This window comes from Camarhynchus parvulus, chromosome 1A, assembly GCF_901933205.1.
Source record: "Camarhynchus parvulus chromosome 1A, STF_HiC, whole genome shotgun sequence".
NCBI lineage: Eukaryota > Metazoa > Chordata > Aves > Passeriformes > Thraupidae > Camarhynchus > Camarhynchus parvulus.
The window spans coordinates 44985987-45009301 of NC_044586.1; the positions used below are offsets into that span (position 1 = coordinate 44985987).

The 23315-nt window shown below is 36.6% G+C and overlaps 1 protein-coding gene across 9 annotated transcripts in view; it reads left to right on the forward strand.

The window, feature by feature from the left end:
• Nucleotides 1-23315, forward strand: part of FOXP2 (forkhead box P2) — a 404388-nt gene that overhangs the window by 61762 nt on the left and 319311 nt on the right. For 8 of the 9 annotated variants that reach the window (XM_030960104.1, XM_030960089.1, XM_030960092.1 and 5 more), the window contains one exon: nt 96-236. The exons of the other annotated variant lie outside the window; for it this stretch is intronic. The gene's annotated coding sequence lies outside the window, so the exon portion shown is untranslated. The remainder of the gene's footprint in view (nt 1-95; nt 237-23315) is intronic. 9 annotated transcript variants of the gene reach the window in all.

A 23315-nucleotide genomic window follows, 5' to 3' on the forward strand; every position in this document is an offset into this window, starting at 1 on the left:
TGAAGTGTGTTTTAAAGAGATGGTTGTAATACCTTGCAATAAAACACAATATGGATGCTTGCACTTACTGTGTTCCTTTCTCTTTTTACCCTTAGATAACTTCAAGTGAAAGTTAAGGACCTTTTGTCCTCATCTGCCATAGACGTGACTGAGACTTTTAGAAGGAGGACCACTTGAGCAACAAGGAAAAGACCTTCCCAGAGCACAGCAAAGTGACAAAGTGACTCTGAAGAAATGTAAGTGATTTATAACTGAGCTGTGGCTGTGTTTTTACTGTGGATTTATACGCCCTGTGGGAGGAATTCAGTACCCCATCACTGAAACATATTGCTTATAGATGTAAAATATGGTTTAGGAAAAAAAATTGTGGACCATGCAGAAAATACATACCCTTTTGATGTCAGTGTGATGGTAAGCTATACTACAATTTTTTTTTCCAAATGGCAATTGTTAATGGGGTTGAAGTGCTGTAAGGATCAAAAACCTAATTTTCTACCATTTTCTACTCATCTAGATTTTGGTCAATTAAAATACGTAGAAACTAAGTAGCTGTATCTCAGTCATTCTAGATTCTGCTTACCCTCAGGAGAGGGGCAGGCATCTCCAGAGGCCAATCCATCTCATCCTGAAAGCAGTGCCTAAGGAATGCAGTATTACTTGCTGAGTACCTTGTGTTCACTGCTTAGCTTTAGCCCAAATGTTCAATGAATACTTTAACCTGGCACGTCTCTGTAGGATGCAGTGCCAGCTTCTTTTCTCCTCCCCACATTGTCATTCTCCCTCACTCAGCATGTGTAGCTGTTTGTAAATTTGGAGAATGGATCAGACTGAAAATAGCCAATTATTTGTTTGGTTTTGTTTTTAGTTGGGTTTATCCCAGCCTTCTCCCGTATGGCTGTCCAGGGGCTGTCACTGGTACAAAGGGTGGTAAGAGTGGGAATTAGCAGCCAAAAGTGTGCAGGAGCGCATGATAGCAGCTGTGCTAGTTTCTGCTGCTTAAATTCCTTGGTGAGCAATAGTCTTAGACCTTACAGATATTTTTAGTGCTTTGCCATTTATAAGAGTTAAAAAAGTATGTGAGGCACCCTTACTTACTATCTAATGGGGAACTACTGTTTTGTTGTGCATTTCATACTGTGATAGTGCTGTCTTTTGTGTCCTTTGTAAATTAAAATTCTGGTTTCCAAAACCAGCAAATGGTCATAAGTGGCTAGCAAGTAAGCAAGTGTCATGTCATGATTTATAGTGCAGGCATGATGCTGTATAATTCATACATGCATACATAATTTCTGAATTCTGAAGACGGTAGCCTGATTTTGTGTAGCACCAAACATGACATGTGGGTTGGGTGATATCCAATGGTTAGTGGTTGGACTAATTTAGGCTCAAGATCCTTGTCTCCTGAACAGTGAAATGCTAAGTAACATTTCATTCTCACAGTAAATACCAGATGGGAGGGTGTAAAGAAGACAGAGCTAGACTTCTCTCATTGACACCTGGTGACAGGATGACAGGCAGTGGGTACAAACTGCATACAGATTCTTAAATGTTTCCATTGAAAAATAGTCTAAAAAACTTCCTTATCTTGAGGATGGTCAAACACTGGAGAGGCTTGCCCGAAGAGGTTGTAGATTCCACATCCATGGAGATACTCAAAACCCAAAAGGACAATCAGCCTGCTGCATCTGATCCTGCTTGATCAGGGGTTTAGATTCAATGAACTTCTGAGGTCTCATCTAATCTCAGCTATTCTATGATTTTGGGGGTATTTATAGGTAAGCAAAATCAGAAATATTCTGCTATTTTATGACAATATTTTTTAATTTTTTTCTATTTTGAAATATTTAGTTATTCAGTTTAGTATTTTACTTAAGTTTTGGCAAAAAATGAGACATGGCAGAATTTGCAAGCTTTCTAAAATGTGTTAAATTATATTTAAAGATTTGTGGCTGTAACTATGAAAATCACATTGAAGCCTGTGAAATTATCTTTTAGCTTTGAATTAGCGCCAGGTTTCACGTGTTGTGAGCAGTCACATGATGAGGATTTTAGATGTTTAAGAATAGCATCTTTTTCACTTGATCCATGGCAAGAATAATACATTTTTAGTATCATTTTTTGCTTGGGAAAAAAAAAAAAAAGGAAAACATAACTAGGAGCAAACTCTTGCAGGTGAGCTGCATTAATCCACAATAGAAATAGCTGTCTTCCTGAAGTTTTTTAGAGATCAATGAGACCTATAAAGTGACCTAAGAATTTCATTATAAGCTCTGTTTTCAGTTACTTGCAAATGGCCATTCTGGGACAGTCCATACTTAAAGAGAATGCCAGTGTAATCTTTAACAGCTGGGCAAATGTACAGGGAGGCTTCACAGGTACCCTTCTATCTTCCATGAATGTGTGATTGAGGGGCTTCCTTATGTTTTGAAATACTTAGGAGCAAGGAACTCTCCTCTTCAAATTTCAGCTTTCTTGAATTTTAACTTTGATTAATTTGGCAGACTTGTTCTGCCCACAGTTTTGCTGTAGCCTGAGTGTCTTTGCAAAAGTTTCTGTGAGATGGGTGTCTCATTCCTGAAAATGGGAAAAAAAAACCAGTCAAAAAAAAGGTCTATGACCTTTTCTTTGCTTTTGAGCAAGGACTTGGAATTTGAAAGGGAAGCTTTAATGGGTTATAAGATGTGTCTTTTGCCATGCTTCTGAATGTCTGTCCTTATTGCACTGAATTATAAGCTTTTGAAAATTGCTGCTTACTCATACACAGAAGAGGCATATTACTTTGTCAGCATATTCTCAAAATAGTGCTTGTATATTCTTAATCTTCTAGAAATGACTGAGTCTGTCCTGGCTTGGAGATCAAACGCTGTATGACATTTCAAATTTACAGATCCCCTGCTATTTTCACAAAAGGGACTTGTTTTTTTTTAATTTTTCTGGGACAGTGTATTTTGATTCTTGCACTTGATGGTAATTCTGGTTTTCTGTATTTTTATGCTTACTTTTCCCAAATGCTATTTGAGAAGGATGTCAAGAATGGGATTAATTTCCCATGGTGCTAGCCATCTAAACCTATAGGTGGTATAAATCTGAGCTGGTCACCATAGGCTTCTTTAGTCAGTGAAGAGAGATGGAGACTTCCAGGGGAGGATTCCCATAGCCTCTTTCTATTTCTGTCTTTAGATAAGACAATTCCTTCTTTAGAGATGCCTGTTTCTTGTCACTTGCAATAAAAGCAACCTAAGGTGACTGGCACAAATTTAGACTTTTAACTTTCCTATTAAATATTAAGACAGATACATTCCTTCTCATGTGACATAATTTGAGACTTAAGAGGCAGAAATGTTGTCACTGACATTTGCAAAAACATCCTGCTTTCACACTGGTAAACAAAATTATTTAAATTTTTTTTTCTTTATGGTTAAGATGATATATACAAGCTTATTAAAAGAACATTCTCTTATCTTTTAAATATTGCGTGTAACCATTAAAACAATGAACTTCAAATGCCATTTTCATATTAACTATGAAGTATCAATAAATTTTGGGTGTTTTCTGATGTTTGGGTTCTAGGTTAAGAAATGCGAATGTTTTAAGTTTATGTCATTACTTAATTTCTAGTAAAGTAATAAAAGTGATGTATCATGAGATTCTGGCATTGTTGCGTTTTAGTTTGCAACAGAAGATTGAAAAAAATCTGGGGCTAATATAACAGACAAAAATGCACTTTTAGTTAATTTAAGAGCAAGAATTTAGGTGGCTTTCCAATTTGAAACAATTTGCTCTACTATCAACTAAATTTGTTAATGTGTTCTATTAAATGAGATTGTGATGAAATGCTATTTTCCATTTGTATTGAAGTATTTTAGATTTCCTTAGTAATCTAAACTGTTGTCTATACTTGAATAATGGCAACTACATTGGCTAACCCAGGATAACATAACACCTTCTTCAGACCCACTTCTCCTGGGTAAGGGCTGTATGTGGGGAGCACTTTCTTGCCAAGGAATGGTTGAATGTGTCTAAAAGGCATTAGAAGTAATCTATGCTGGCTCTATTTGCTTTTTAGCTAAAATGTGGCCATACGGCATAGAAATTGTGGCGTAATTTATTATCAGATGTCTTTTTATGACTAAATGCCATGTATTTGATTTATTACCTGGAAGGGCTAGACTTACCTAGACTTATTTCATACACATTTATAACATCACTGTGATGAGACTATGGGCAACAGTTTAATATGCTTCAGAGATGGAATCAGTTATTCTTGTCCTGTTGTTCAGAAATGCGCAGGACTGCTCATGGTAAGCACTGTTTCTGTACTTCCACTCATGGTTGAGTGACTAACCCTTATTGGGGTGTATACATTTTTCTTTTATGTATAATTTTGCTTTGAATATTACATTTTGTATTAGAGGTATATATTTCATTTTGTTTCCATCCTTTCACTGTTACTTAAAGTGGTACGTTTAGTTCAGTATTGCGTAGTAGCAGCATGCATGTATTATAGCTTAAAACTACAGCAAATACTGATTCCTGGAATCTACATTTGGCTGAGAAAGCACTTTTTTTAAAGAGCTTTTTTTTTTAAAAGAGTGTTGCAAATTGGCCTAAAGAAAGTGCTTAGAGAATGGAGACAACCTCATGTTAGTAATTTGTAGTTACTTTCTCTTTCTCTGTCTGCTCCTTCTAATATTTGCACAAATAACATTCACCAATGTTTGTATCACAGTATCACTAAGTTATGTGTTCTAAACAAGAACAAAATATTTCCCTTAGAAACACTGTTACATCAGTACTTGCTGGCCAAGAGTCTCACTGGTAAATACACAAAGCTTCACCAAAGCTGGCAAGCTGTCTCTTTGTAGTTGAAACAAGTTTTATAGGCTTTATTTTTTTTCAAGCCAATAAGATTGTCTGACTTTATTTGGATGGTGTTTGTATTATTCCCATTCTTCTGCAACTTCAAGAATTTTTAGTTTTGAGGGGAATTTTGTGCTTTATCACAAAAAATCCAAAAGACCCTAGTTCTGAGAAAATGAGAAGTGCAGTTCAGCCAAGGTGCCACTAAACAGCGGATGTTTGAGTACTGAAGAACTGTGCCTATTTTTATTTAACTGTACATTTTATGACACTTTGTCCTGACCCTATTTGAGGGTTAAACTGAGGAGATCCAACAGTCTGAGAATATCTGGGTTCAGTGAATGAATCTGAGTATAGAACCCCGAGGAGTATCTGTTCAAGAAACACATTAATGACTGCATCAAAGTTAACAGAACAAGTATTTTCCACAGCATAGGCATCTAAGTCAGCAGGGGCTTTTTAATAACAGGAAATTTCACATGGGCTCAATCCCATTTCATGCAGAAAGTGAATCAAGTTCCTTTCACACTGTTATTCTGACTCAAAATTTAAAAGCAACCTGAAGTTTCAAATAGGGAAGAGATGTTTTGACTGTTGCAGACATTTTTAGAAAGTATAAATATGTGTTGATAGTTGTTCTAAAACTACCTATGTGCTATGCATCTTGTCTCAAGTTGCAGACATTCAAGAGAGAAAAGGAAACTTTTTGCCAGAGTATATTAATTTCTTCAGCCTATATAAGGCCTCTTTTCTCTAGAAGATTTTGGATTACATTCCAAATTGGAATTTAATTTGAATTGTTTGAGACCATCAATTGATTGGGCCTTATGCCCAATTTGTCAATTCATTCATTCAATGTCAATTTCATTCATTTTCTACTTGGTGAGAGGTAGAGTCTTATTAATTTGGTTTGAGAGATCTTTCCTGTGGTATAAGTGAGTGAAAGCTGGGTGATAAGCTAAATAAGGATGCCAGCTAAGCAGATGCCTTTTGCTAAAATGACATTTTTATGGAGTCTGGTGTCCTGCATGCAGTTACAGTTCCCTGGCATTGAGCTGTTCAGGAACTGGAAATGGTGTGAAACACACAGTTTTAATGGAAGAGAATATTCTTCATAGAAGATGAGTAGATGTTTATAAAGAATTACTGTCTATTGGCCAACAGCTGCGTTGTTACACTTCAGAGGTAGAGGCATTTGGATGGTAATGAAGGGATTCTTGTATACAGCTAACAAAGCATGGGGAGATACTTTGGGGCATAAGTCATAACACGTAATAATATTAATAATACACTGCATCTGAGGATTTCACAGAGCTTTACAGAGGACATCAATGAATTAATATGATCTTAGCCCCTTGGGCGGGGGGAGAGCTAGGGTGGGTGGGTTGAATGCAGAAATACCATCTCATTTTCATGGTAAGTTGGTTACTGTACCTTTGCTGCACACAGGTAATTCAGGAAGTATCAGTATTTTCCACTTGGAGCTCATAAGGCATAGAGAAACAGATTGACTTGGTCTGGGCAAACAATTAACTCCAGCATAAGCATTCCAACACCAAAATCGTCCCAAACAGCCTGGCTGTTTGCAGTGATAGTTGGCTCAGGCTGCTGGATATCTGCTGTTGTACAGCTTGAAGTGCTATGTAATATTACAGAAGATAACACTGTGCAAACAGTGCAGTTGGAACCTGGCCATTTAGTGTAACAATTTCACAAGTTCTGATATGCTGATACATGTGTATGTCAGAAAAGCAACATATTTTTATACATTAAAACCATTGGTAGGAGATACATTAGACAAAAACAACTTTTCAAGGGCAAGACACAAACACTATAGTTGAAAAGTATAAGAGCAGAAACCATCTGCTGTGTAGTATGTTTTGATGAAAACACACATGATGGAAACCAAAGCTAATTAAACAGTTATTCCACAATGAAATTTAGGGTTTTTAAAATAATCGTATTTAAAAAATATTTTTGGAGAGACAATTGTAAAAGACACTTTGGGTTTTGCCCCTTCAGCACTGCTAACTGTTTATGGCTGCCTTTGGTACATCGTTCCTAAGGATCATTTATTCACCTCTTGTCCCTCCTATTGAAGGAGATATCAATAGTACCTTAAAAGCGTTCTTTAATATTTTTCCATTTTAAACCTCATATTTTGAGTTAGTGAAATATAAAATTGCTTCTGTCCTTTATCTGTTGCCACAAATGAAAACATGTAGGTTCTCAACTGACACAATTTTGGCGAAAATCATATTTTTAAATAGAAATCAAGTATGGGTTATGCTAATAGAACCTCATTTGTAATTTAAACCGAAGCTGTTAACATTCAATAATGGAGCCATACATCAAGGAGTTTTCTGCAAAAACAGAAAAATACTAATTCTTCATCCTCAGATCTGCAAATCCAGATGATGGGATTTCAGCCCTTCATCTTTTACTGACAGGCGGCAGCATCAGTGGAATAAAACTAAAATTTGATCCCCTTTCTCTCCACCTCCTTCCCCTAATTTTACTCTGACAGAGAAAGAATCTGAGTTTTAGCTGGTATCTTAGCCCATGGGAAAAAATGGTCTGTCATCAGGTCTTTTATGGAGAAAGAGCTCTTCAGTGGAGCAGTTAAATGGTATTTTGATTCTCAGGGTGCATCTTATACCTGTATTTTTGCAAGATATGATAAATGGTTTCTGAGACATTATTGAGAGCAGAATCAAGGTCATCAACCTTCCCCCAAGAGGTCAATATCTCTCAGTTTTTGTTTCTGATGAAAGTGTTAAACATGGGGGAGATGGGGTCCAGATGGACTATCTGAAACTGTGCACTCATATGAGCAATCCCCAGCCATATGTTAGTACAGGATGTACTTCTAATTTTTCACCTGCAAAAATCAGTGACTGATCAAATTTTTCTAGATAAATTTTAATTGATTTTGCAATAATTTGATGCATGCATGTTGAAGTTTATCATTCTAAATCCCTTAACATGCATACATTACTGTAAAGTCCTCTACAGTTCATGATGAAACAGAAGCCTTTGGGTATTTTGAAGTTGAGACCTCCTGTGTCTTTGGAGAAATTCATTTTGAAGCCCTACAGCTAAATCACAAAGCTCTTCATTGTCTGCAAATGAGCTGCTCCTGTTCTTGAGTTGGCTTATGAAGCTGACTTCCTGCATATGGCTGAAAATACTTGTCTAAAGAAAGAAAATATATAAATCTGCCACTGCAAAAGAAATTAGCCATGGAAAACAAAAGTAATGTGGTCTTATGCCTAGAACAAGAATGATTGCCATCTTAGTATTAATTGGCTTCTGCAGCATCTCTTGGTATTTTAGTGCAAATCAAGACTGCACTTGAAAAGTATCATAGAGTAGCCTCCATTGAACCTTCCTGATGATGAAGCTAAACAAGGGCAAGTGTTTGAGGAAAGGTCCAAACCTATGCAGTAGTACAAAGTAAAATCTCTTGAAGCAAATGCCACATGTGTGTAATGTGTTCAGCTCCAGCTGTTCTATTGTGCAAGGCCATTTTTGTTGTATTTCTTAATGCTGATGTTTTCTTAGTTATAAAAGACCATGGGGTTCCTTGTCATAAATAAGTCTGTAAAAACGCCACCCTTTCATGTCTCTGAGTAATGTAATATTTCCACTGTTTGCTAAGATAGTAGGTAACAGTCTGTAATTGTAGGGGTCTCTTCTGTAATTAAAATGTTTTCTTATAATCGCATGTACTTCTATGACCAGTGGGATATTTTCATTTTGTGTGTTTAAAACTGTGCTGAAGGAAAAACTGTTTTCACCTAGTCTGTTTCCATTGAAACTATCATTTAAAGAAGGTGATCTCACCTTCTTTATTCAAATCTCTAAGGGAGACTTTGAACAGATATCTTAAACAGGAGAACTAGATGACCAGTGGAGGGCTGTAATTTTCAACTCCTGTTTCTATGGTTATATGATAAAAAAAAAAAACAGTGGTGAAGTTATACCTTGTTCATCAATAGTTAGGAGAAAAAATGGAAGTTAATACTGAAGCCAAACTTGATAATCTTCTCATTGTAATCTTCTATAGTTTTCTGTATTGTAATAAGTTGTGTGTGGATTTCCATGTGACTGTAGGTCTTCATTGGGCATTTAAACATGATTTATGAGCTCTTGGCTATCAAAGTCTTTGCTTTTGGCCCATCAGCCAATATTCTGTTTCTATGGCATTATGTGCTGAGGGAACGACTTACCCGTTCCTGTGCTCTTCAAACTTAGCCAGTAGTTACTTGGTAGCGCACTGTGAATTACTGAGATGATGCTTCTGAAGTGCCACAGGTGCCAAAACTAAAAATCCAATTACTATGTTACTATGTTTATCAAAAGCCAGCATATGTTTCCATTGTAGCCGACTGTTTAACAATTTAAACTTCCACTCATTTTAGCATTATTTTTTAAATGATTGTGCATATGTAAACAGCTGAAAATTTTCTGCCTTTTTCATGCTCATGGATGGAACTGGAAAGCATGGGATGTAAGGAAATAGGCTGTTTGTAAATATATGTTAAAAGATACCAAGGAAAAGGAGAAAAAGAAGATTTGGTAACAATTTAGGGAAACCAGTTTGAGATCAGCTGGATGACAGGAAGGCATTAGTTATGAAATACCCATTAATTCTCAGTAGACTTACACCCATAGGATGGGGTGTTCAATATTTAATACCAGCTGATTTCATTGATAAGATGATCAAGGTAATAATTAAATTTAAAAAAATGGTAAAGTGGACTTTGTAGTGTTTTGCACAATATTGTAGCTGGTCACCAAGCTCAGCACAAACACGGACTCTTCAAAATTCTTAAGTCATTGCCTTATAGAGCTGTAGGGGCAGTCCTAAACAGATTTTCAAGATGTTGAAATGTCAGCATAACAGTAAATTTGTTAATCTTGAGATGCATATTTCAAATACTTTACTCATTGATGGATACGGCACTTTTATTGTCATGGCTTATGATTAGTATGAAAATAATTTTAAAATATTTGCAGATTCAGTAACCTTGCTTGCCATGCAGAAGTCTGGCAAATGTGTTTTCAAGCGTGGTCTGAAGACAGATATCTCTATTTGCTTCCCATGGATAAACAACATGACTGATCTACTATTTACTCCTTTTCATGTGAAATTAAAAATTTAAATAATCAAGTAGTTACAATTTTATCAATTAATTTAGAACAATTGTAACACTAAGTTTCACTTAATGTTCTGTGCACTCATATAACCAAAAGTAAAATCTTTAAAGTGGAACACAGATGATTCCTTTCCTAGGTTATAGGAAACACTGAAAGCCTGAACTGAAAATTCTGAAAAGAAAAGGATTTTTGCCTCTCATGCTTGTGTGTGTGAGGTCGCTTTACCCTGAAATGTTTTTCTGCTCATTCCAGACCTTTCTTAAAGAGTTTATGGAGGAGAGAAAGAGAGTGAGTTCACCAAACATTTGTTAAAAAGATGAATCAGGTTAGAAAATGAATGGGGAAGTGGCACCATTCTGAAGAATTAAAGTCCTGAAGTAGTGTGTGGTTGTAACATATTGGCTGAGTACTTCTTAAATGTGGCTTGCATTTAAGAATAGAGCATTCTGGCTCTATTCTTAGGGCTTATGCTGGGTTCCCACACAGAGATCATGTTTGTTGCTGTTGTTGAAGTTGTCAATTTTTTGCAATTTCTTGCAATTTCTTGATTGCTATCCTATGCTAATGGGGAAATATTATCAACCTAGTTTGAGTCACTGACAGGCATCATGTGATATGATATATAAACAAGATACTGCAAAGGCTTTGGTGGCTGTCTTGTGTTTCTATTACTTCTCTTTCTGTGAAGTTGAAGCTGGCCAGCTTTAGAACCAAGGGGATCTTTTCCATTACTTGCATTGACTTCCCCAGTGTTGTCAGGGTGCTTTATATCTTCCATGCATAGGCCTTCCATCTGATGGAAGCATTGTGTCAACGGAGGCATGTGAATAGTAACTTGAGTAGTTACATGATTTGTGGACAAAACCAGGCAGAATTCTGCCTGAAGAAACAAATATTTCTAAAAATTAGACACAACGTTGGTTTAAAGGTTGTGTCCTTTGAAAGGATTTGAAGTAGTTTAGGTGCTTACGTTGCTCAGGGGACTTTGAGTACTGTGAGGTTTTAAGGAAGGCTAAGTATTCCAGGAAGTTTAAGAGCTTATGGCATCGTAAATATTTAAGATGATTTAAAAGGTTATGTCCTCTTTAGTATTTGAGTTGGATTAAGTGCTTATATTGCCTTAAGGACTTTTTCCCTTTTTTTCCCTAAAAGGAACCTGGGAAATTAAATGCAAAAAACCTCCTGTAGATGCAATATTTGGGCTTTTTTGCATTTTTGTTTTCATTTGAGAAATGCAAAATTCTAGGTTTCAATAGCAACATTAACTTGACCACACTACATATGCATCAAAGATGGACAGACTAATGGAGAGTTTCTAGGAAACCTCTGGATATGAAATCCAGAAGCTATAGTTTTTAATACCTTCACAGAAATACGCTTGTTTAGTATGATCTGTTAAAGATCAAATAGACAATCAGGATAGAATCAGATTACGGAAATACAAAGAAGCAATTTCACCTTAGAAGGTAAAGAGCATCTGTAATTCAATATGCAAGAAAATAGGAAGCCATTTAGTTTCACTTTGTGCTTTTGCTGATATTTTACTTCAGTGAAAACAAATAACAAATATTACAAGTCTAGGTGTCAGTGGCTTCTTTTTTAAAGAAAAATTATCAATTTATGTATTTATTCTTGTCTTCTGAGATGCCTTGACTAAATTCTTCACTAGTGTATTTGCTTAACATATTTTAAAAATTTTCTATTGTACAGTCCTGAGAAGTATATTTTCTACTAATTTTTATTTTATTAGCCAAATACATACACTTCTCATTGCATTAAAAGCAAATAGTCACATTTCATTCAATGTATTCTATGCTGCCTCAATTAAATGGGCATCAGTCCATTGTCCAGACATTCTTCTCATGGGCCTCTAATACACCAGTGATTTTGCTTGGCTATTTCAACACAATTACAGTAGCTCTATCCACTCTTGCAGGCTGTCCTGGCACAGTGTGCAGCACCAGCCCTCTGGGCCATCTCTGGCAGCTTTGGTGGGAACATGTAAGACACCACCTGGAGTACTGCATCCAGCTCTAGGGTCCTGAACATAAGAGAGATGTGGGCCTGTCCAGAAGAGAGCCACAAAAATGACCTGAGGAATGGAACACCTCTGCTGTGAGGAAAGGCTGAGGGAGCTGGGGTTGTTCAGTCTGGAGAAGGAAGGTTCTGGAGAGGCCTCACTGTGGCCTTTCCATTCTTAAATGGGGCCTGCAATACAGATGGGAACAGAGATTTTACCAGGAACTATAGTGTCTACTACCCTCACCCTAAGGTGAGGGTAACCTGAAGCCCTCATGTCTGGGCATGCTTTCATGGAGGTTGCATTCAGCCACATGGGTGGGATGAGTGAGATGTCCTTATGTTCCAAGAAAATTCACAGGTAATATCCCAGCAAGTTAAAATATCCTGTTAGTTATGCCAGGAGTACTGAAATATTGGTGGTAGTGCTGGCTCACTCTGTCCTAGCAGTTATGACCAAGAATCCCCAAGAGCTGGTAGTACAACGTGTTTCAAAGGGTGGGGTGGTCAGAACTGAGCAGCTGACACCTTTCAGGCTGTGTCTGTGGCTCTCCTTTGTGTCTCACTTAAAGCAGAGCTGAAAAGACAAAGACAGGGAGAGAATGGGATATATTTCAAAACATAGGTCTAAGCACAGGGCATGGAACGAGCTAGTGTTGCTCTGTGATGCCACGCAGTCAAGTGATTATGTGTTCTAAATGGGTGTAATTGTGAGTTCCCCTAGCTCAGAACTAACTCACAGTTCCTAAAAGCTTCTCAAAATGGTTAAAATATATTTTCATGTGTGTACATCTTTAAATGTACTTCCTATTACTTTTAGTGTATCTCGTGGAGGAAAGACTGGTGTTTTTCTGTCTTTCTGAAACTTAGCATCCTCTGAAAATTTTAAAAGTACAGTTTCTGTATGAATGACATTTCGCCATCCAAGTTATAAAAGAAAACACACCAGACCAGGATGGACCCCCACTGAGCCCCATTCATAGTATCTGTCCTTTATTCCCAGTCTCTATATCAAATTTTTGGACACATTTTGTATTAGCCTTAAAATAGTTTAATTTAGGCTTTGTTTTCCTTTGCTTCTTTTTATGAGTCATCCCCTTCTTTTTATGTGTCATCCACTGCTTTGTTCCCGTTAAAAAAGTATTTTTTTCTACTGATGGAGAAATTTAATTGGCTTGCCAAATTTTGGTCATGACAAAACTATATTGACAGGTATTTATTTTCTTGTTGTAAAAAAAAAAGATAAGTCTTGTTGGTCTTGGTTTTCTTAAAACTATTTCCAAAACTGAAATTAATTGAAAAATTTATCATTTCTTACCTCCTCTTTGTTCAGCTTTTTATGACAGGGGCTGTTTTTCTCCCTTTTGGTTTTTCTGGAGCTCCATCAATTCTCTAGAGTTCTGAAAAGTTGCTAATGCCAGTGAGGGAGTTTCATTTATTTGTCTTAGAGTCCCTCGCACTGTAGTTAAATGTCTTACCTATTGAGGTAATGCAGCTGTTCATGATAATAAGGGACAAAGACATTAGGCACTGGTTTGATTTAAGAATAAATTTCAAAAATAAAGATAACTTAAAACTCTTAAAATTTCACTGATTTGTTTTTGAGTAGACATAGATGACAGATAAGTAAAATTTGAGTGCAGTCAGGCATTGGAAATACTGGAGTTTGGCGTTCTTCTGCTGGCTTCACAGCACAGGCCAACATTGTGTTTTTACCTAACATAAGTAAGCTTGGTTAGGCTGAACTGATCTGACAGCATCTAACTTATTGCAGGGTCTTGTCATCTGGTTTCCCTGTTTTACCGTTAATTTCTTGTCCCATTTGTCGCTAGTTTTAGTGATCAGATTCTATCTGTCCCTTATATTAAAGGCTAAGCAAAATATATGTCTGATTCTTCTGCAGATAGCCTGATCAGCTCTTTCTTGAATTTTCCTATTACTGTTAAGGAATGTAAAAAATGCCTTTTTGTTACTAATTTTTTTTTTTTTTTAGTTACATTTCACTTTCTGTTTTTTGCCCTCTTAACTTTATCCCTGTACTGTCATGTTTTTCTCTCTCACCTACTTGTGTTCATGGACCTCTACTTTCCTGAAGTTGCAGGCCCTTGAGGAGCTTATGATGTAGCCTTTTTCCACGTTGACTTAGTTTGCTCCTGTGCTGTAAATGTTACTTCTTGATGGAACTGTGATCTCTCTTGAACTCTTTCTTCTTCCCTCCAAGTTACCTTTTACAGGATCCTGGCCACCAATGCATTTATCCAAGTCCTTTTCTGTAATCGTCATTGACTTTATTCTCCTAGCCTCTCTTTTTCTTCCCGTCCTTAGAAATGGGAATTCTCTCAAGTTGTGGTTTCTTTCAACCAAGGTGCCCTCAATTCTCACATTTCCAGTGAATTGAAAGTTGAAGTATAATCTAAAACATTTTTTGCTTTGAGTGTTTTCCTCAGTTACTGTACTAAGAATGGTTGCTCACACATATTTGGATAGCCTGTATCTTGCTGTCTCCTTTCCAAAAAGATGACCAGATAGTTAAGGTTTGCTGTTATTGCTAAGTTCTGCTGATACTTGCTTGCACTACTTGGTCACAACCCCCCCTATAATTTTTTATTATTTTTTTCCTGACAGGAGAAAACTCAGTATGCTATTCAACAGATAAAGGACTGTGCTAGATGTACAAGCAACCAAATGTCAGCAAATATGTGAATTTATCTTTTTTTACTGCAATGGTAAACAGACTGAATTTCAGCTGATGTTTCTTCTGGCCACATCTAAAAGAAAAATCCTTTTTGAAAATTAGAGATGGTGCCAGAAACGATTATGAAAGTAATTTAAGAGCTTGAAAATTGCCTTGCAGTGAAATATTTAACATCGGTCTGTTTACCTTATCAAAAAGATGTTTGAGAAATTACTTAATTATAGCATACCTTCACAGAGAGAAAATATCTGGTGCTCTAGAGAGCTCTTTAATCTAGTACAAAAAAAGAAAGTGTGTCATGAAACAATTGTTTTAGCTGAAACAGAATTTATTCTTCAATCAGCTGTAAGTGTTTGGATTCAATAATAAGGTAACTGTCTGAAATTTTATGCTCTATGATATTGTAGGAAGTCAGACTTGATGATCTAATGGTCCTTTTTGACCTTAAACTCTCTCTTAATTTATGAATCATCTGAACTTCAGCAACTCTGCAAAACACATGGCCCTCTTCTTGACAACCTTGACAGCCCACAGAAGAGAAATACACTTGGACTGGGAGGGGCTTGTAGGATAAGATAAAAACAAAGCGAGGGAGAGGGGGTAATTCCTTTTGAAATAACTATGGTTTGTTATCAGGGGATCTGAAGGCATTTTCTAAATTTGTGACTGGTTTTTACTTTCTTATTCTAGGTGGAGGGCCCCTTCCAGAAATAGTTACTCTTGGTAGTTCATATATTCTTTGATTTTATTGTTAATTGCCCTCTAGATGAGATATGTTGCTCATTTGGCCGGCTTCTAGTGGACTTTGCTGGCTTTTTCATTTGGGAAAAATTCAGAAAGATGATACAAGACTTGATATCTGGAATGCAGAGACCATTAGTGAATTCTTTTATCATAGGTCGTAGTAAAAGTTTGGAGTTCTCTTTTTCTGGTTATTGTCTTTTACAATATTAACTCCCTGCAATCAGAGCTATAGCCACTGCCCTTTAGCCAGTGCAGTACCAAAGTTATGGGCAACCCATTGTGTTAATTTTATTTACTTGCAGGAGCAGACACTCCAACAGAGCATTCCACCTGGAATTTGAAGAAAGAAAATATTAGGAGATCATAGACACTTGTAAAACAAATGTTCTAAATGAAAAACCATCAAAACCATAACACCAGCATCCCCCACCCAAGGATTAACATTTTGGCTTTGAAATGTACCTTAGGCTAAGTTTGGCATTAAACTCCTCAACCCAAGGCAGATTTCTTTCTCAGATTTCTTTTAATCAGGCATGTTTTAGGAAGTGCAGAAGGTAAACAGCATTACCCTGGTGCTTCCACGCAGATTGGTAAGTTTGAAATTTTTGTGTCAAGAGAGGAATGACTGGTATTAGGCAAATTTCTATTGAGTTTGGGGAAACAGTCATGAGGAACAGATTGTCTCATGTTTGCTTCTCACATACCTTTCTGATTCTTCCCTCATAAGCAATTTATGAAAGCACCTCTAGGTGTAAACAATTTCTACCATTGTGGTATTTAGAGTGATGTCAGCAATGAGATGCATTTAAGAAATCTAGAAACAATCTTGTTACATCCTGAAAATGAGACATCACTGATGTTATGCAAATCACTGCTTAAGTGCTTTTCTTCACAACAAATAATTTCATTGTGCCTATTTTAAGATTATTTTCAACAAGCCCTTCTACTGATTTTGCTCTTGAAAATCCTGACATTTGCTTGCCTTATTGGTAGAAGAATAGTAGGACTTTGAGATGTTCAACTTCATTTGTTTGAGAAAAGCTTAAAAATATCAAAGGTAATGATATTTTTTAGTTTTTATTTTTTAACAGATGTTAGAAATTCCTATCAAAATAGTATGTTTTTCATAGAATCATAGAACAGTTCTGAGCTGGAAGGGATCCACCAGAAATACTGAAACCCAGCTCCTGGCTCTGCACAGGACATCCCCAAGAGTCACACCATGTCCAACAGCATTGTCCAAACACTTTTTGAATTCTGTCAGGCTTGGTGCTTTGACCACTTCCCTGGGCATCCTGTTTCAGTGCTCAAGGACCTTTGGGTGAAGGATCTAATTCCAGGTATCTAATCTAAATACCCCTTGACACAGCTTCATGATGTTTTATTTCTTTTGTAGTGCTTGTAAGCAGTTGCTGTGATGCCAGATTTTTTTTTTTTTTTAGCTTTACTTGGTAACTTTTTAGAAAGAACAACTGTGTGTCTCACATCAAGTGCCTAGCTCTTTTGCGTCCCTCTGGACAGTCTTCTCACTCAGGCTGCAATGAATGTACTTTATGTTTTTTTTGCTTTTTACATGGAATGCTTTTAAAACCCCATGAACATACTTACTATTGTGCTTTTTCCTGTCCTGATGGAAAGATCAACAAAGAGAAACAGTGCCATCGCCCTCTCTAATTCAAAATTAATTGCAGTTTCTCCATTACTAGTTTTGCTTGCATTGGCTTGGTGTTTACCATGCTCTCAAAGGCCACATCATTCTTAATGCAATTATGTTCATCACTGGCAGTTCTGTGGGCTCCTCTTTAGTGTTTGCATAGGTTGTGTTAATACTGAATCTTGACCAAGATTCATTACCACAAAGATAACTTTAAGAAAACCCACCAAACTTAATGTTTTATTTTTTAAATAGCAGACATGTCTGTGTTTGATGCAAACACATGAATAGCATCCAGGAGATGGCAAGGTTCCAATTTGACATATTCTGCGATTTTGAGGTGTTCAGTAGGGTGTTACCAGTACTGAAGCAGTACTCTTGGCCTCTCTTCTAGTTCTGAAATGAAAATAATGTGTCACAGTTTTGGGCAACCCTTCTATGGCATCTGTAGAGCTCGGTGGCACCATGTCACACAGCACAGCACTGAACCAAGCCATGGGTTACAGCACAGCATGCTCTGCTGCTGAGGGGGATCTTGCCATTGCAGAGTGAGCGTCTCTCCTGTCACCTGCAGGAATGCAGCAAGAGGTGGCTGCTGACTGTCACTGGTGTGTGTCTTGATTCCACGTAGGTGTAGCAACCAAGCAGGAGATGCTCAATACATGTTTTGATTCTAATTCTTGACCCTCACTAAATCTGAAGAAGCTGTAAGTCTATTAAATGCCTTCATCTGGTCCATTCTGACTACATGGTCAAGCTCCTTTTTCTATTTTCTTTATATTTTTTGCTTTGTTTTGTTTTGTTTTGTTTAATTTTTAGTTTGTTTTTTGCCATGCCTTGTGCAGTGGCTCATCTTCATTTTGGATCAGTTAAACATTGCATTTGGACTTAGCACTCATATTGCTCAGCTGTTTCACAGCTTGAATCTGGCTGTTTGCAGGTCCTTTCTGCTGCTATGAAACAGGATATTGTGGCTGACTTAATGTGTGGGTGTGGGTGAGGGATCTTGGACAAGACCTCAGAATTTAGGTGTGCTTTGGGACTGCTTTGGTGTGTAGACAGTTCTCCACCTTCAAGTCTGAATTGTAATGAAGTTTACTCTGAACTAAATAGCTTGCCCAGCTGCAATCCAAACAAAAACTACTGTTTAGAATTTGGGTGTCTTCATGGTTGTGTAACATTTATTTCAGATGTGGAAACTTTTGTTTCAGAGCAGTTGGTTATGCCTCAATGTCATCTTTAGCTTAAGAATGTCAGATATAGCTGGAGTCAGTAGTAAAAGTCCTGTTACAGAGTAAGTCTGTACTCAGTGAGTAAGGCTCATCGGCTTTTGGTTCAACAAGTTGAATACAACTGTGTTCAAAACCTGGGCAGTTCTTAGTGTAACTACAGATGTATGCAATATTACTGGAATTGCTGTGCTTGTTTTTACCAAATTAATTTTTAGTATGTGAGTGTTTGTAGGAACTCTAGATACAGCAGTGTAGGTTAAGAAAATAAAAATAATAGAAATAAATATACACAAATATATAAATAAATGTATAGAATTATATAAATATATATATTTAAATAATCATATATAATAATATTTATATAGAATATTAAATTATTTTATTTATATAAATATAAAGAAAAGGGGGAAGTGAAATATGAATTTTCAAGCTTCTGTCTTTGTCTCATGTGGTTTTCTCCTTCTAAGTTTTGGTTTGTTTTGCAGTATGTTTTGGTGGGTTATTTTTTTCCTTTCAAAAAAGCTAAAGAATGAGAAACTGTCCTTGGGAAGACTCTTCCACATACTCCTCCTTTTCTTTCCATAGGAATATACTTGTCAGCGCACCAAAGAAAGAATGGCACTCTTTGGGATTTGACTGTTTCATTTGTATCAGTTGTTTACAAAAAGTGATAAATGCAACGTATAACTTCTGTGGGGAAATAGTTCTGTAAATTTTCTTTTTCCACAGCTGTTTTCAAAGCTGTGAAAAAAATAGTGCAACACTTCCATAACATTAAATTTGAGAAATAATTGCACTTGGCAGTTTTTGTTTGCAGCAATGCACGAAAGGCTGAAGGGTTTTGTACAGTTCAAAGAGCACATTCCACAGTTCCAGCAGTTGTCGGCTGCCTGCAGGGATCATTTGAATTTTCAAGGAAAGAAAGCAGTAGAGTAATGCCCAGACCATTTGGTTATATACTCTCAGCCCTCTCTTTTTAAATTTCACCTGTACGAAAAGTTACTAGAAATAAGCCATATACAAATGTGGCACACCTTAATGTCACTTAAAAGATCCTGTGTCAAATTTCATTGCTTCTTATCCTTTCCTGGTAATACTTACTAATGTAGAGAATAATATGAGAAATAAAAATTGAGGAATAGCATTGTTCAAGCACATGGAGATGGTGAGAGTGAAAAGCAGCAAAGGGAAATCCCTTTGGATCCTGTAGTTTGTAAGTTTATTGCATTAGCCAAATTGTAAATGGCACAAGACACCCCGTGTTACTTTGCTGTAGGAGAACCCTGGTTACAAAGGTAAAACCCCTTGTCTGGTATGCCAAACCTGGAAAATTTGCCAGCTCCTACATCACATTGCAGCTCTGTCACTTTCCAGAAATGTGTTGACTGTCACTGTGTGTCTGTCTGAAGCTTCTGCTTATCTAACAGGAGGTGATGTGACTATTTTTGTGCTACATGTCCTAATAGGATTTTTGGTGAAATATTCCATAGTCTTTCTTTTTTTTTTTTTTTTTTTTTTTTTTTGTTGCTAGGGGTTTATTATTTTTGGCTGTAGATTGTTACATAGCTCCAAAACTCCAAAGTCCTTCTGTTTTCTGTCATGTACAGAGACAATTTTGAAGCTAAGAATGCTCTGAAGCACAGATAGTTTTTTGTCCCATCATTTGTGCTGGTTGCATGATTTGTGTTGCTGAAATCTCTCTCTCCTCCCTCCTTACAAAGTGCAGTGCCTTGAGCTGAAGTCTATGACCTGATGGGAACTTGGGCAGGGTGAGCCTCCTCAGGCTTGGTGCCCTCCTGCCCATGTGCCTCACCGGAAACTGCATAGCTCTTCAAGATCACTTAATTGGTGCCACTTCAATTAGCTTTATAATAGTTAAAATCCCTAAAATGCTCATTTTAGCTTTAAGAAATTAAGCTATATCTTGTATGTAGCTTCTGTAGGATGCAATTTTTTTTGTTTAGAAAATAAATTTGTTTTGCTTTCTGTACCTTAGGTACACAAAACCTTGGAAATATGTAATGTAAAATGAATCATAAGAATATCTGTCTGGGCTTGCTAAAGACAGTCACATTGCCACCATCAGAGATTTGAGTGGTGCCTCTAAACTTTGAAGCTGTCCCATTATGCATATTTGCTTGCTTTCTAATCTCATGTTTCACTTTCTCACATTTTCCCTCAACATCTCATTCCTCCTCAGTCCATTTTGTGCACAGCCTGCATTCACAGAAGCTGTCCTGGGCTGTACCTGCTGCAGCAGTTACTCTTTCATTTCTTCCCTTTACATCTAAACTCAGCATTTCTGAGGGTACTGCTGCTCTGGGTTTCCTTCTTACAGAACTATCACAGATATTTTACTGCATTCCTTTTTCTCAGCTGCAGTTAGGGTGTTTTAAAAATAAGACTCCAAACCACGTGTTTCTATTAATACTCATCTTGGGCCTCCTCTCTAAATTTTGTCCTATTTTGTTTTGTGAAATTTTACACTGTTCCAGAGCATTTTACAGCATTTTATTGTGTTCAGCATCTCTTTGATGCATCTTTCATTGTGTTTAATTAATGTAAAAGTTTTAATTTAAGGCTTTCTGTAAAGTCCTGCAGTAAATTCTGTATATGTTGAAGTTCTAAATTGTTAGAAAAAGAACTACAAAAACATGAGGAAAAACCTTCTTCCTGACTTACTTGTTTTCAAAAGTGACAGTATCGTGATGTTGCAACGTTGCAATATTGCATGCTAGTAAAATATAAGTTTGGATTAATATATACAGAAAATAAATTCATTGAGAACATTTCAGAAATTTAAAACCAGAATGATACATAGCTGTAATTGGAAGGCTGCTTGGTATGATACAATGTGGTCATACCAGTAGCCTGGCTAGATGTGTATGAAAAACTAATTTCCTGTCCTGTATCAGTTTTAAGGGCACAGTCTTAGTAGATGTAATCCAGAAGAGTGATTTGGTGTGTCTATCAGTGCTTTATTTAGCTCATTTGCTGTATTAGTTGACAAAAGCATGCTGAATTAAGTTCCTGAAAAACTTCTTGCTTGTTGCACTGACTTTGCATGCTGGCTCCCTGATCCAGGGCAAACCATCCTAAGGATATTGTGTAAAGTTATGCTAGTCTTAAAAACAGAGTCACTTCTTCAGAAAGAGCCCTGTCAGGAATACACTTCACATATTGTTTCACTGTAAGCACATCTCTTCCTGGCCTTTGTTTTATTTTGGGGTCCAAGTAGTGGAGCATGCAAGATCAGCTATGTGAAGAATGAGAATTAATTTCTGTATGGCTGATGAAGTAATTCATGTGCCATAGTTGAATTAATCTCCTCAGTCACCTGAAATGAAAAACACTTGTTCATTAGGCTTGTAAAATAAATTTCACAGGACATTGCAGCCCAGAATTACTGGATGTGTGCAAACAACATTCTACACCCAGCTGTTGATTGCACCGTGTGGGACATCTCTGTTTTCTCATGGGTTCATGTGATTAAACTGCATGTTTCACAGCACTTTTCTTTCTATCAGGGCTATAGTTTTAAGCTCAAAGTTACTGTTTATGGAAAGTTGTCATCCAGATTGAAGGTTATGCTCTTATCTGTTGGGAATGTCCTGGTTTGCAAAGTCTTCTGTCTAAGGAGAGATAAAGGGGGCTGTAAGTTTTAGAGCAAAACACATTTAGAGGAGTCTGGTGGAACAGACATTAACAGGTGTGATTTTAAGCTGGAGTATTTTTATTGTGGTTGTTATTTTTGGGGTTTTTGATAAATTATTTTTAATTGATAATGTGGAATGGTTCCTTTATCCTCATTTTCATAATAAAAAAAACCTGAGCAAGGCTATGCATACAATGTCAAAATAAATCTTTAAGTAATAAAAGAGAAATGAGCAAAACTGGAGATTACAGCACTGAATAAACAAATCTAAGCCTTTTTTTAATAGTATTTTTTTACAAATTACAAATATTGAAAAAACATGGCTGAGGAAATCCAGTGTGTTTTGTGTAAATAATTACTGTGCTCATCCAGCCTTTCAGATTGCATCAGTTCAGTAAAACAAGGACAACTGATTGATCTTAGATCTTCAGATTTGAAAAGGAAATTTTATAATTAGTGGAAGAGGTTATATTACCTTCCTGGTTTACAGAGTCCTGTGGAATGCATAAACAAAAAGTTGCATTAATGATCAGTTTTCAGCACAGTAGGCAAGTAACAATGGGTGGTGCAAAATGGCAACACATGCTGAGAGGGAGCTTGGGCTGCTTCTGTGCATTAAAATCTTTCCTACCAAGTAATGACAAGTAGCTGTTTTTTCGTTCTGTTCACATAAAATGTTTGTTCATTACATATTGTAGTGTCCAAAAAGAAAAAAAGGAGAAGAAAAAAAAGAAAAAAACCAAGAAAAGATTGTGGATGTTTTGGAGAATATTCCCAGAAGCATTAGAACACATTTAAATAAAGTGATGTTACACCTTCAGCTTGAATAGCTTTTGTAGTCTGGTTGCTTCATCAATGAAAAATATTGCAGGAACAGAAAAGGTCCAGCAAAGGCCTCTGAAAATGACTGGAGGTATGGAAATTGCTTAATATGGGTAGAGATTAAGAAGATTAGTATTGTGTGCAGATAAAAAAGAGGTAGGTGGTATACAAAACATTAAATACCATAGAGGTAGATGTTATACAGAATGATAAATGGTATAGAGAGCTAAAGTTTGAAAATCTCTATTTTTTCTAAGAAACCAGGAAGTCGGATATTGTCAAATAAATAAATGTATGAATAAAACAGGGATGGAATAAAATCAGTACCTTTAAATGCAGGCTGTGTATGACAAAACTTTTTCTGGCTTTGGGATGTTACTTGTTTAGTGAAAAAACTGAGTTACATGGAGTAAATATGGAAATGAATAGCTATTAATCCCCTAAGTTAGATGGTCGAAATAATAACGATAA